The sequence below is a fragment of the Macaca mulatta genome, chromosome 1, assembly GCF_049350105.2.
Source record: "Macaca mulatta isolate MMU2019108-1 chromosome 1, T2T-MMU8v2.0, whole genome shotgun sequence".
Classification (NCBI taxonomy): Eukaryota; Metazoa; Chordata; class Mammalia; order Primates; family Cercopithecidae; genus Macaca; species Macaca mulatta.
Window position 1 is genome coordinate 184,212,658 of NC_133406.1, and position 14,617 is coordinate 184,227,274.

The 14,617-nt window shown below is 42.3% G+C and overlaps 1 protein-coding gene across 1 annotated transcript in view; it reads left to right on the forward strand.

Moving 5' to 3' along the window:
- LOC106998852 (uncharacterized) overlaps positions 1 to 14,357 on the forward strand; it is a 93,520-nt gene extending 79,163 nt beyond the window's left edge. Inside the window, exons 15-17 of the mRNA XM_077955850.1 lie at positions 6,780 to 6,944; positions 7,761 to 7,934; positions 13,005 to 14,357. The gene's annotated coding sequence lies outside the window, so the exon portion shown is untranslated. The remainder of the gene's footprint in view (positions 1 to 6,779; positions 6,945 to 7,760; positions 7,935 to 13,004) is intronic.
- Positions 14,358 to 14,617: the final 260 nt, after the last annotated feature.

Below are 14,617 nucleotides of genomic sequence, written 5' to 3' on the forward strand. Positions count from 1 at the left end.
ATTAAAAGTGCATTTTGGTTTTAAAGACATTTCAATATACCATATTGCCAACTTGACCCCCCAACAGGAAACTTACAAACATTTAATTTCCCACCACAAGTGTGTGAATATTCCTGTTTCCCTGCATCTTCAACAAAAAGTGAGTATAAAAAGACTTTTGCTTGTTGGATAGCCAAACATGAAATATTTGTTTTAATAAGTCCATATTCTTTCAATCTCACTTTCTTGCCTCTTGATCCAGTTTGACTAATGCTCTGTATTAGGATATGAAAAGTCTTAATATGTTGGTTACCCAAGGTAACCAGGTAACCATTTCCTGCCTGAGCTGAGTTGGGTAGAAGTGGTCAGGGAGCCAGGTGGGAAGGAAAGTATGAGTCTGAGTTTGGTAAGGCAGTAGCACAGGTTGGATGGAGAGGGGCTGAGTGCTGGTAACTGTTCTCACCCACTGGTTGGAGAGTGGTCCAACTACACAGTACTCACCTACCAAAGTATGCTTGCTCCCTGGGGACTGTGTTGGGCAGTCCAGACAGAGAGCTGGTGCTAAGAAATCCACCAGGGCTAGCGAGGTCGATTATGGGAAGGAGGTATACTGGCATCCCAACAGGAGGCAGACAGTAGGGAGCAGACATCCACTCCTGTGGGCAGCAGCCCACAGGAATTGGGGAGAAACAGAATCTCAAATGTGGGAAAGAGTGCTCTTGTTGGGAGCTGCATGTGCTACACAAGGTCCCCAAATGACTCAGCCGGCAAAGAGTTTCACAACTTGACATTCCGTCCCTTGGTGAATTCTCCATACTCCTGCAGACTTTTAGACATAGACATCTCCCTTGTGAGTAGATGTATCTGGCAGTGCGACTCAGGGGTAGCTTCTGAAGGATAGACTATGCTCATAAGATTGAAGGAGATCTCAGAAACCAAATTACTAGCTTGCTAAATCAGGGTTCCAGAGTTGGAATTCTCCAATTGGCCTGAACACTCATGCTTTCCTTGAAATCAGACCTACTGGGAAAATGAAATCCTGTATGCAAGGTTGTGTGGCAAGCATGAAATGGGAACAAGGAGAAATGGACATATGAAATGCATAATGTCATCTGAATAAGGCATCTCAATTATCACATAGTAGGGATGGTCCTACCAATGGGGCTGCCAATACAAGTTGTTTGGAAGAATCTTCTCCACAGGCAGAGCCCCTTGGTTTGACTTTGTGACCTTCTCTTTTTAATAGTGGGTCACCTCTGCAACATGACTCATGTTTCTTCAGAAATGTCGACATCGTCATGTAGGGTATTCAGCCTCTTGTGTCGAGGAGCCCTTCTGTGTTCTTGAGGTGACTCAGTATCTCTGCTCTGACCCACTGATTTTAGAGGTCAACTCTGAGCACAGCCTTGACTCTTTTCCTTCCAAGTTTGTGCCTGATGTCTCCTGTTTGCCGCTTTGTGCTCATTTCCCACCACAGCTGAAGGCTTTTGGGTTGGTGCTAGGACTGAAGGCTCCAGGATGGGGTCTGGCAAGAGTGAAATGCTAATCCAGGAGGAATTTGGGGATTGGACAGGAAATCTCAGCAGGGGCTGGGTCCCGGGATAGCTGGGGACCCAGCACTTCTGATAGGGCTGAGCCATGGCCTGAAAGAAGTACTCTGAACACTTTCACTGAAAGTGGGAACATCCTCAGAGCAGGCCTAGCAGGTTAATGTACTTGTTCCTCCAAACCCCAACTGCCCACATCAGGGGGCCTCAAGATCTGTAATTAGGGAGCTATAGGTAGAGTGGGCGAGGGCAAATGGTCCCAACTGCAGAAATGAGAAAGCTTTGAAGTCAGGGGGCTGACAAAAAATAAGCACTGAAACCAGTAACTGGCCAAGCAGTGGCTATATTTGCCTGTGTACACTTAGGTATGGGTGGAGTAGAGAACTATTCTCATGCTGTGAATAATTTGTTTACCTATCCTCTACCTAGTTTACAAAATAGTTGAATGCAGCTTACTTTCAAAGATATACTCAAAACAAGATAAAGTACACTTCAAGTAAAATTGTGTGGCAAAGAGAAGATAAACAAAACCTAGGAAAGGAGGAAAAAGCTATAGGCAGGTGAGAAAAGTACTTATATTAAAGATGTTAACAGGTCTATTATACTTGCTACTGGGAAGCCACAAATTTTGATCCAGTTTTTCCAGTAGTCAGGAGAAAAAGGGGTGGATCAAATTCATTCTTCAAAGCCCGTATATCTCATCTCATCCAAGAAGACTCTCCTAACTATACAGAGGCACAAAACACTCACTTTTAGATGTAAGTGTAGCTTTTCTGCTCCGAAACTTGAGTTCACTAAAGGCAGAGATTATGAATATATCTTATTTTACTTTGAAAACATGAAACTCGGGAGATGAGGTTTGGAAATGAGATAGAATCATGTTCCATCCAAGTTCTATACAGTAAATATATGTCCTTGAAAAGCTGTTAAACCACTCTAAACCTGAGAAAGTTGCTGAGAAGATTCAAGGGAGAATTATTCTAGTTTTTACGAAGAAAGGATCTGGTGGCCAGGGAAGGCATAGGCTATCTGATCCTCTACTTGCTAATATGAGGCAGATTCCTACCTGCCTAACTTCATAGATTGTTGGCAAAGCAGGCTAAGAAAGATGAGTTGTCAGACATTCCACAACCAGTTGCAAGAACCTAACCCTAACCAAACCAAACCCTCCTGGCTTTGTAGTCCTTGCTCTTTCTAGCACATATATAGCCTTTCCCCAGCATCCCCATTCCAACTGCCTGCCAGGTTTCCCCATGTAAAGAGTCACAAGTTGGCAGAAATGTCACCAGGTCGACAAGTGTCTACTTGGCTGATGTTTGCTTCGTGCATCCCTTTCTGGGCTATTTTGTGCCTTGGAGAGGTAAGGAGGATCTATGGTAAGAAAGCAGCTACCAGCTTCACAGAGCAGTGAACCATTGAGAGAACTCTTCAGTTAAAGCCTGCTGAGTGCAATAAAAGGCAGTGGCTTTGCCGGACAGCAGAGGATTTTCTCATTCTTGGGAGAAAACTTGGAAACAGAAACCATTCCATGAGGCATTCTGGAATGAAGGCAAGTGGGAACAGAAGCTAGACTGGACTGCAGGAGATGTCATTGTTGTGGAACGTGGAAGAGGAAGTGGGTGTCAGACCACCGGGTGTTGGGCAGTAAGACGGGTGGGCTTGGTGTTAGGGTGGCCTCCGTGGGGAGTCAAGTTCCTGTGCGAGCGGACGTTCATTTGGCCTTAGTATCCCCTGGGGCTATCTGGGTGTGTGGGTTCAGACTAGAAAAATATCTGCTTAACTGCAGGCTCTCAGTGGCTACTAGATATTTTGCACTTCTACAGCTGAGCAGGCTAAGTTTTCAAGGACCTTGGTCTTACAGACACTGATGTGGGAGGCAGTCCTGTCGGCAGAATCCCTCAGTCCTGTGGTCTGCTTTGGCAAGGTCCGGGCCCACTGATGGGGTTGAAAACAATGAAGCACCTTGATTTGTTTCGCACAGAAAGATGAGAAATTAAATAATCAGAATTGGATTTCAACTGGGAGCACTTTTGTGTGATACTGATTAATTCATCAATTGATACAATCACCATTTGGAGTGTCCATTATGTGTCAGGTGTGGCACTCAGTGATAGGAACACAGAAATGAAGATTAAGTTGCTGCTTTCAAGGGACTGACAGTCTTGTGATGGAGATAGCTGCCTAATAAGTAGGCAGGCCTGAGTCCTGCAGAGCATGTGTCCAGACCAAGGAGCTGAGGCTTCACCAGAGATGGGAAACCAGTGATGGATTCTCAGCAGGCAGATAGCAAAGTCTCTGGCTACTTCTGAGGCTGAATGTGAGCGGAACAATCCTGGAAGCAGGGAGAACCCCGCATATCAGAAACAGTCAATAATTAAAGAAAGGTATACAGAGCTTAAAAAGATATAGGCAACATCCCCGGAAGCATGAACTGATAATCAACTTTTTTTTTTTTTCTAAAGTCAAAACTTTTATTTTTATGTTTTTTAAAATTTATTTTTATTTTTATTTTTAATTTCCATAAGTTATTGTGGAACACGTGGTGTTTGGTTACATGAGTAAGTTCTTTAGTGGTGATTTGTGAGATTTTGGTGCACCCATCACCCAAGTAGTATACATTGCACCCAATTTGTATTCTTTTATCACTCACCCCCTTCCCACCCTTTCCCCCTGAGTCCCCAAAGTCCATTATGTCATTCTTATGCGTTTGCATCCTCATAGCTTAGCTCCCACTTATAAGTGAGAACATACAATGTTCGGTTTTCCATTTCTGATGTACTTCACTTAGTATAATAGTCCCCAGTCTCAATCAGGTTTCTGTGAATGCCATTATTTCATTCCTTTTTATAGATGAGTAGTATTCCATCATATACATATACACCACAGTTTCCTTATCTAGTCATTGATTGATGGGCATTTGGGTTGGTTACACATTTTTGCAACTGCAAATTGTGCTGCTATATACATGTGTGTTCAAGTACCTTTTTCGTATAATGACTCATTTTCCTCTGGGTAAATAACCAGTAGTGGGATTGCTGGATCAACTGGTAGTTCTACTTTTAGTTCTTTAAGGAATCTCCACACTGTTTTTCATAGTGCTTGTAGTAGTTTACATTCCCACTAGTAGTGGAGAAGTGTTTCTTGTTCGTCACATCCATGCCAACATCTATTTTTATTATTATTTTTTATTATGGCCATTCTGTGAGAGTAAGGTGGTATCACATTGTGGTTTTGATTTGCATTTCCCTGATCATTAGTGATGTTGAGTATTTTTTCATATGTTTGTTGGCCATTTGTATATCTTCTTTTGAGAATTGTCTATTCATGTCCTTAGCCCCTTTTTGATGGAATTGCTTGTGTTTTTCTTGCTAATTTGTTTGAGTTCATTGTAGATTCTGGATATTAGTCCTTTGTTAGATGTATAGATTGTGAAGATTTTCTCCCACTCTGTGGGTTGTCTGCTTACTCTTCTGACTTTTCCTTTTGCCATGCAAAAGCTCTTTAGTTTAATTCAACCTTTACATTAAATTAAATTTTATTGAGATGGCGTGTCGCTCTGTTGCCCATGCTGGAGTGCAGTGGCACGATCTCAGTTTACTGCAACCTCTGCCTCCCAGGCTCAAGTGATTCTAGTACCTCAGCCTCCCAAGTAGCTGGGACTACAGGCATGTGTCACCATGTCAGGGTAATTTTTGTATTTTAGTAGAGATGGGGTTTCACCATGCTGACCAGGATGGTCTTGAACTCCTGACCTCAAGTGATCCACCTGCCTCAGCCTCCCAAAGTGCTGGGATTATAGGTATGAGCCACCACACCCAGCCAGATAATCAACATTAAAGAGAACCTATATTGATTTTTCATTTGACTCTATATGGAACATACTTACATCTCTCTTGGGCCTCCTACAACTTGTCTTTTGGTGGAGGGCTTTCCACTAGTCCACTCCTAGTATAGAGTTCAGGCTCTACTTCCAGGAAGTTCATGATCTCTTTCCTCCCAAGGATATGCATGCGGGTTCTCCCCTCATGAAGCAGGCACACCTTCCTGCTCCTTCCAAATTTCACCAAGATTTTCCCCTAAGTTCTACTTATTCTATTCCTATTTATGAGGGTGAGTGGCCTCTTGGGCATATAACTCATTGGGAAGTGGGTTTGATGAACGTGGGAGGCCTCCAGAGCACAGCCAAACCAGGAGAGGTATTTACCCCGAAAATCAACCTGTGAGGAGAGAACTAGTATGATGTCATCTGGGAGGTGATATCAATATCTTTAGTAGCGGGGAAGGTGTAGAGGATCAAGCTCATGAGGAAGGTGAAGATATAAATGAAAAATAAGCAATAAGTTGGGTGCAGTGGCTCATGCCTGTAATCCCAGCACTTTGGGAGGCTGAGGCAGGCAGATCACTTGAGGTCAGGTGTTTAAGAACAGACTGGCCAACATGAGGAAATCCCGTCTCTACTAAAAATACAAAAATTAGCCAGACATGGTGGTGTGCACCTATAATTCCAGCCACTCAGGAGGCTGAGGCAGGAGAATCACTTGAACTCGAGAAGCAGAGGCTGCAGTGAGCTGAGATCACACCGCTGCACTCCAGCCTGGGCAACAGAGCAAGACTCTGCCTCAAAAAAAAAAAAAAAAAGAAAGGAAAGGAAAAAGAAAAAAAAACCAATAAAGTCAGAATCTAGGTCAAGAGGAAGGTAGAGTGAGGTTTGGGGAAAAGATAAGGACCTAGTTCAGAACTAAGTGCACAAAGAACAGGATTGTGCTATGTGCCTCTTCTTTGTGGTTCCAGGTACTAGGTTCAGGTGCCATGACTAATGGAGCAATGTAGAGTATTGGAATAGAACATAAATTTGAATAGAAATATAGGTCTCATTGTGTTTTAGACAAAGATAGAAGCAGAAGAAAGTAGATGTCCAAAAGGGAAAAAAAAGACAAATAAGTTAGACACCAACTGGGGTTAGTGGACTCTAGGTACTGGGAATACATAGCTTCTATGTAATTTTAAACACCAAACTCTTACCCACATGATATAGACATGATAATTCAAAAGAACTGTAAGTATAGGCCTAATATAGTAAGACCCAGGAAGGAGATGCTGGAGGGGGTTTTGTGAAAATATGCAAATTCAAACCAACCACCTTGAAACGTCTAAAGGACTATGTTTTTTCTTGATGGCTCAGAAATTTCCAGCTAGGTATGTCAGTGTAAACAAATGTATAACTCTCTCCTCTGCCTTTCTCATTTGATTCAGGAATGGGTTTCTACCTGGGGAGAATTCTGGACAAATTTTAACCTGGATCAGGACAATAGTGGTATGGCTGTCTTGACTGTTTTCCTTGCCTCATGCTACCACATTGACTGATGAGACCTCCCTGAAGCTTCTATATTGTGAAGATTTATCTTATTCTTATAGAAGGTACTGTGACTCAGGGGCCACCATAAAGACTGTGGAGGTGTTGTCAAAATAATTAAATGGGAGGCCATTAGATTAGGTGGCTCTGATGCTCCAGGCTCCTACATAATCAAATTGAAACCTAACTCAGAATTTAAAAGAAAACAAAACTCAAGCTCAGTCAATCACAGGTGACCAACTGGGCATTAGTTATGTTGTCATGAACTTCCTACCAGGATAGTCCAAATACGGCAATTGTTTAAACTTTAACTAATTGACATATTTCTTTGCTCTGCTTACATTCATCCTATAAAATTCTTCCTCGTCTGCCCCTTTGGTGGAGCCCACAAACTATTTGTAGTCTGAAGCTGCCTGATTCATGAATTGCTGCTTGCTCAAATAAACTCTTTGTTTTTTTAATGTGCCTCAGTTTATCTTTTAACACTGTGCAAGGGTGCCTAGCTGAGAGGTGAAATGCAACCCACACTCAGCTTGCTAAGCCATAAGCCCTGACACGTAGGAAGGGGCTTCTTTTACTAATTCAAATAATTCATATATGCCAGTGGTAGCCTTGTGCTGGCCAGCAGCTAAACCTCATGCATGACATTCTCAGCCAATCACATCTGCTATTTGCAGCAACCTAGTGAATCAAAGGGACGTTGAGAATTATGCTCCCCAATTTCAGTGGAGGAGATGAAAGTGCAGAGAGTTTAACTGACTGACTTGGGACAGTCTCTTGTCTCTTGGTTTGTCAGGGCCAGCAGTGGAATCTGCCAAGGTTTGATCCTAAGTTCAATGTTCTTTCCACTATGCCTCCCACCAGAACTTTTCTTTCTCCAGATTCCCAATACGTGAATTCCCAGCAAGTAAACCTGTGACTCAGAGGAGCTGCCCAGCTATTATTCTATGGAACCCAGGGAAAGAAATCCTAGCTCAGCCACACACAGAGCAGCATCTATTGGAAATGCCTCCTTCTTGGAAATGGAGTACTGGGTCTTTGCTGGTGCCTGTATGGTGAGTCCTCACTGAACATCTGACCAGATCTGCCTCAAGTTTAGTTTCAACTCTTCTTTAGCAACTTCAGGCTTTTCCCTTGCAGGGTGGAGTGAAGATCGGCAAGAAGGGGGTGGGAATTGGGTGGGTTTGCAGAACATTAATGAATGTAATCCGTGCCTTTTCCCTGACCCAGCTTGGCTAGCAGCGCTGGATTGACATTCCACATTCCATTGTTCTCCTTCTAAGAAACAGAACTGGCTCTATTTAGCCCTAGGAATTGTCTGTGTAGGCTTGATTAAGAGAATTTGCAAACCAGATGGATTTACTGCTTATGGCATCTCCTCTAGTCCAAGAAAAAAGTGTTATTTCTGAAGCCCATAGCACCATGTTCTGAAACACTTCCCAGCCATTGTTCACCTGTGTTCTAGTCAGTATGCTGGCTCAGGAGAACTCCCTCACTTCTTACTTATCTGTATGCACACGTCATGCACCCCAGCTCTTGTGGGTAGCCATTGGGTTTGCTATCTAATCTCTTTCTCCATCAACTACCCTTCTTTGTCAACTTATATGGTTACAGTGATGAGACTCTGGTAGCTGCTTTGTACAATCCCATTCATACCTTAGTTGGATGCACAGGAATGTCAAGAACTCAAGTCAGTCTCTGGGAATTTGGAAGTGATCTAGTGAGAGAGGCTTAGACTTCCTTTGGACTGATGGCTCTGAATGGTATAACCTTAGAAGATGCTGCTAGTCATGTTGTCTATCTGGACAGGAGGGCAGATTTGTAAACAAGTATAAGTGCAGGGGAAGGAATAAAACACACTTCACAGACAAATAGAGATGAAAGATGGAGGTAGAGACATGTTTCTGGTTCCAGAACCTACTTGAGATCCAATTATGTTCTTTGCTTTGCATTTCAGGACATACCCTTACATTCTTATGATAAAATGCTCCTTTTGGCTCACATTATTTCCACTTGGTTTCCATTAACTACAGTTAATAATCCTTTCTAACATTTTAGCCAGTGGCTCTCAAAGTGTGACCCCTGGACCACCATCATTAACTTCATTGGGGAATTTGTTAGAAATACAAATTCTCATCCTCATCTCATAGCTAACAAATCAGAACACCTGAGGGGAAAGCTCAGAACTTTGTTTTTAAAGATACCCCCAGGTATCTCAAGTTCGAGAATTGCTGGCCTAGCTGTCTCAAGTATTGGGTGGAAAGAACAAGGATGGGTCTAGGTCTCAAGTATTGGGTGGAAAGAACAAGGATGGGTCTAGATTGGAACCTGAGATCTGTGAACTAAGGATGTGCCTCTGGGCAAGTCATGTCATCTCTTGAAGACTCAGCTTTCTCAGCAGTAAAATGAAGGAAAACGATGTTTATGTTACACAGCAGCTGTAAGAAAAGCACAGGGATCTGGGCACTTGAAAAATATCAGTTTGTTTTTGTCTCTGTGGATCCTGTTCTGACATAAGAAGAGAAGTGGCATTGACTTAGGTCATTCATCATGGAGACACAACCTGAACTTTTAAAAATCAATCCATCACTTTAAGGGAATGGGTTGCTGTTTAGAGCTCATACCTAATCAGTGTACCTAGATCTCAGTTCTGGGACCAGGTTTCCTTAGGCTATCACCATAGAGTTGGGAATTAAATCCAATAAATATACAACTTGTTTTGATCTTTTAGGTTTCAATGACTTGTTTTCCTACTGTGTGATCAAAATGACATAGTCTGGTCCATAACAGAATAAAGTAAGAAAGTCAATTAGTTCATATTTGAGGAAGGAAAGCACAGGCTTCTATTTATTAATTTATTCATTCACTAATTTAGTCTTTTGTCTACTTGCCGTTTATTCATTCACCGACTTGTTCATCTACCCCACACTCAAGCTACTTCTTGCCCTAGATACCATGCTAGATACTAGGGATTTATAGATAAGACCCTGTGTTCCCTCCTTCCCTGCTAATTGTTGACAGATAACAGAATGAGCAAAGATAAGAAGATAGGAAATGGTCTTGGCATCAGAGGATTATGGTCAGGAGATCTATCTTGCTGAAGCAATGTTAGGAAGTATGAGGCATCAGAGTCAACGCTGGTCATAGAATGAAAAAGCTGTAAGAAAACATCTGCTTTGGTTTCAACAGCATACCATTCTGCAGTTAACAACAGCTGCTGTTTTGCAAGGACCTCACTTTTTTTTTGTTTTATTTTGGTTTTGTTTTTTTTGTTTTTTGGACGGTCACGTTTGAGGTGACCCCAGGTGATGACCATCTAGCTGGTAGGTTCACTTGCCAAATACTGTTCATACTCTGTGAGGAGTGGGCTGGTGAGTGCTCACTATAAAAAAAATCCATGTGTCTGCTACTACATGATGGCTAAATCAATCCAACTCCAAGTGAACTCCTTCTGGTATCCAGAAAGTCTGGCTATTTTCTGGTTGAATCTCCACCCAATTCTTGGCTTTCATATCACTGAAATTTCAAGTTTATATGCAAGATGGGGCAAAAACATCGAACCTCTCCCCAGACGAGTCTTTAGGAAATTCATCCAACTGGATGTTTCCTCAGACATATCCTCTAGGGAAGTCTGGGGCCAGTATTTCAGATACAAAAGAGATGTGGATGGTCTGGAAGAGGACAGCTCCTTAGTGGTTGAGTGTTTCATCCTGCCTCATATTTGAAGGGTGGTTTTTCTGCTTGCGTCAATTATAAACTGCTTTAATGAGAGTCAAATTGTGTCTTTCTTATTCCCAGACTTTATATAAAAAGAAGAAAAATAATGCCTAACATGTTGTATGGGGTAGACAACACCCCTGACCTCATTTGGCCCTTGCCACTGCGCTGGAGGAGTAATTATTAACATTTCATTCTCATTTAACAGATGATGAGGTTCATTTTATCAAAGTCAAAGCATCTGAGTTTATTTTTAACTCGGGTTTCTAGACTATAGATTTTTATGTTCATTTCACTGTAACAGACTATTTTTAAGGAGAACTATTGTTACCAGTACACAGGATCACAAGGAACTTCTTGAGAGACCTTGGAAACGTGGTGACAAAATTATCCTCTGAGAGTTAAAGTTTAAGATAGGGACAGGAGGATTAGTGAGGAGACAGGATGGCTCCCAGGACGGTGAGAGTCAGCCGATCTTAATCCGACCACAGATCTTAAATCTAGTTGAAGAAAAAAGAAAAGCAGAGTCACAATGGAGGGAAATGTTGGTATTTTATCCATGCTGTGAGCTAGGAATCACATGTGGCTATCTTAATTGGGTGCTATTAGATAGTTTATTTACGTAACTCCTCTTGTGCTGATGCCTCACTCACCTGGCAGCCTTCAGAGTGTGAACGTGACATCCCACGCGCTGCAGCCCAGGGTAAGAGAATGCCTTGGCTGGGCCAATGTGAGGATTCCACGTTCGTGTGCTGGTAGCTTCTTAATCTCACTGTATAGTAATATCTGAGTAATACAGCTTCCAGGAGATTACTCTTGGTGTGTAGGAGAGACGGAACAGCTCTTGGAGTCTGATCAAGTCAGATTTCTGAGCCTCTGGAACTGCAGGATAAATCCAAAATTTGGGTAATTTCATTAAGAAAGGGAATAAAATGTTCTTCTGGAAGACCTCTTGGAAGACTAAACCATCTACTGCTTTCTCCTGGCAGCATGTTTTCTTTGCCTGGCAGATGCAAACCTAAATTAGGGCTCACTGCTATTCCTGTAGCCTTGGCCTCGTTCTTGCTAAAGGTCAGTGGTGCAATACATCCAGACCTTATGTCAATTCCTCTCCAAAATAATTAGCTGAACACCCAATCAATTCAGGATCATCACCTAGGAAGGTGAGGAGGAAGGCGGGTTGAGAGAAACGCTGTTCCTCCCATTCAGGTGCCCAATCTTGCAACAGAGAAATAGACTCGTGCATAAGTAATTTTGATAATTTCAAGGGTTTTCTGTGTTCCTAGAATGCATCAGCCAATATAGGGAGTATTTTATATATATTATTTCATTTATTTTTAATAACCTAACCCATGAACAGATGAAAACATGAAGTCTTGAGAAGTAATTTGCTACATGTCACAGAGCTAGTAGGGCAGAATATAGATTTGACCCCCTGAGATATAAGCTGCTGGAAAGACTATAATTGAAGTCCTAAATAGATGAGCGTATAAAGCATGGGCTGAAATTGTTTTCCTAGCAATCTCCATTCATTACCTTGTTCTGCTCTGGGAGTTCATAAAAATGAGAGCCCCTAGGCAATGTGAAGAGCACTAACTCCTTCATCAGTAAAAGGGTGACTTGCACAAATTAATGGACTCCAATCTAGAGTTCTAGTCTAATATGAATTAACAGAGAAGGTCTAAGAACCGTTTTCTTTCTTTTTAAAAAAACATTAATTTCTTTTTTGAAACAAGGTGTTACTCTTTCACCCAGGCTGGAGTACAATGACATGATCATAGCTCACCGTAACCTTAAAATTTCTGGGCGTAAGGGATCCTCCAGCCTCAGCCTACTGAGTAGCTGGGACTACAGGCACGCACCACCACACTGGGATAATTTTTTTGTATTTATTTTTAGAGATGGGGTCTCGCCATGTTGTCCAGGCCATTCTCAAACTCCTGGGCTCAAGCAGTCCTCCCACCTGGGCCTCCCAAAGTTCTGGGATTACAGGCATGAGCCACTGCACCTGGAAAAACCACTTTCAATATCAAAAATTATAAAGGAAATACACCTTTATCTCAGATAGTGTTGCACACACTGCCTAAACTGTTTTAGCTAGAATTATATCAATCCAGTCTAGTTACACTGAATATCTCATTACTCATCATGAGCTCTGATTAACTGGTATCAGTTTATTGAATGTTAATAAACATATCTTGAGTACTTATCTATTATGTGTAGGGCACTGAACTGTGTTCTATGGATATAGAGACAAAAAAGATGCATTTCCCATTTCAAGAAATGTGTAGCCTAGGAAGAGGGGAGCATAGCTAAAGAAGTATTTTAAAACACTTTCTTTCAAATTATAACAATAATACATTCTCGTTGCACACAATTCAAACAGTAGGGACATATTTCTTTTTCAGGTGCTGGAGAGCCATTGAAGGATTTTATGCTAGAACCTCATGTAATAGGATTGGCCTTTGGAAAGATCTTCCCGGCTGCCATGTGGAGGCTGGCCCAGAGCTGCACCATGCGGGAAGCAGGAAGTCTCGTCTCAGAGACCAGCAAGCGGGCCATGGTGTGATTTCAGTCAGGGGTGGGGAGGGCCTGAACTAGGATCGAAGATGCTAACGTGGATTTGAGCGCTCACTGGAAGGGAAAGTATGTGTTGGGTTACTGAAGAGTAGGGAAAATAATACAACTTTGACTTAAGAAATGGACTTTGCTAAACAAATCTTTTCACAAACTGGTCTCCTAGAAAGGGCTCTGAGGGCACAGCTAACCAAACAACTATCCTTTCCAGGCAAGAGTTTCCCCACCAGGTGAATGGTTTGCCATGTTTCCAATTCCAGGAACTAGCTGGAATAACACTTATGCAATGAGAATGCACGAGGCCCACCTCCAGGAGCCTGGCTGGTGGAGAACTTGGCAAGACTGGAGTCCTCTGCGGAGTGGAAACTTCTGCTGCTCTGCTTCAAGGGAACTTTCCTTGGACGGCTGACTTCAGAGGAAGTCAGAACGGGCTGCGTGGAAGGCTGCATGGGTCTGGGCCTGGAGCCACTGGCAAAGAGGAGCCGGGGATGGGTGGGAGAGCACAACAGCACTTCATGAACAAGTCTATGGTAGAGGAAGCGGAAGACACTATGTTGGTAGGAAACCCTGCTGTCTTTCCCAGGCAGTGGATAAAATGAGGGCTTAGGAGCCAAAATAGCCTGCTGTGTCACTTCAGCACTGTGTGACACTGGCAAAGTCACTTCTCTGAGACAAGAGTCCTTTTATGTAAAATGGAGATACGTGTAGTACTCACCTGTTAGGTCATTGCAAGGATAAGCTATAATGAATGAAAACTGCTCGTACTTTGCTCAGCACCTTCTAGAAAGTCAGTAAGTGGTAGTTACTGATTGAAGAGTCTTAACTCTCTAACAAATACAGCTCCCAGATGGTTGGGGAGGTGGAAGGAAGGTAGAAGGCCAACTATCAAATAAAAGGACAAGTAAAGAATACGCTTATAACAATAGAGCCATGCTTACTTTATGCATCTAGGGATCTAGGGTGAATAGAGTTTCTGAATATTTCCAAACCAAATCATTCTTAAAACCTCAAGGAGGTTTCTTATTTACAGGTGAGTCTTTTTGTAAAACTGATGCTACTACTGATGATAATACAGTGCTACCAAATCACCAGAGGCTCTTAGAGGAAAGAGATTATTTGCATATCTTCAGAAACTCTTTGGCACTCTTTCTTTCTTATTAAATAGAATTGTTTTTTGAATCCCATATTGGTGTAGTTCTTTATAGATTACCTTGAACTTTTGAGTATATTATCTCATTTGTTCTTTGAGCAATCTAGAATTGCAGATTAAGGTTAGATTCCAGCCCTTGCTTTATAGGTGAGGAAACTGAGGCTCAGAGGGCTAACATGGTTTGCTTAAATAACTCAGCTAGGAAGGAGTGGATTTAGAATCCAAGCCCAGGTCCTCTGACCCTCAATCCAGTGCTTGTTCCTCTCTTCAACTGTTAGCTCTTTCTAGGGACCT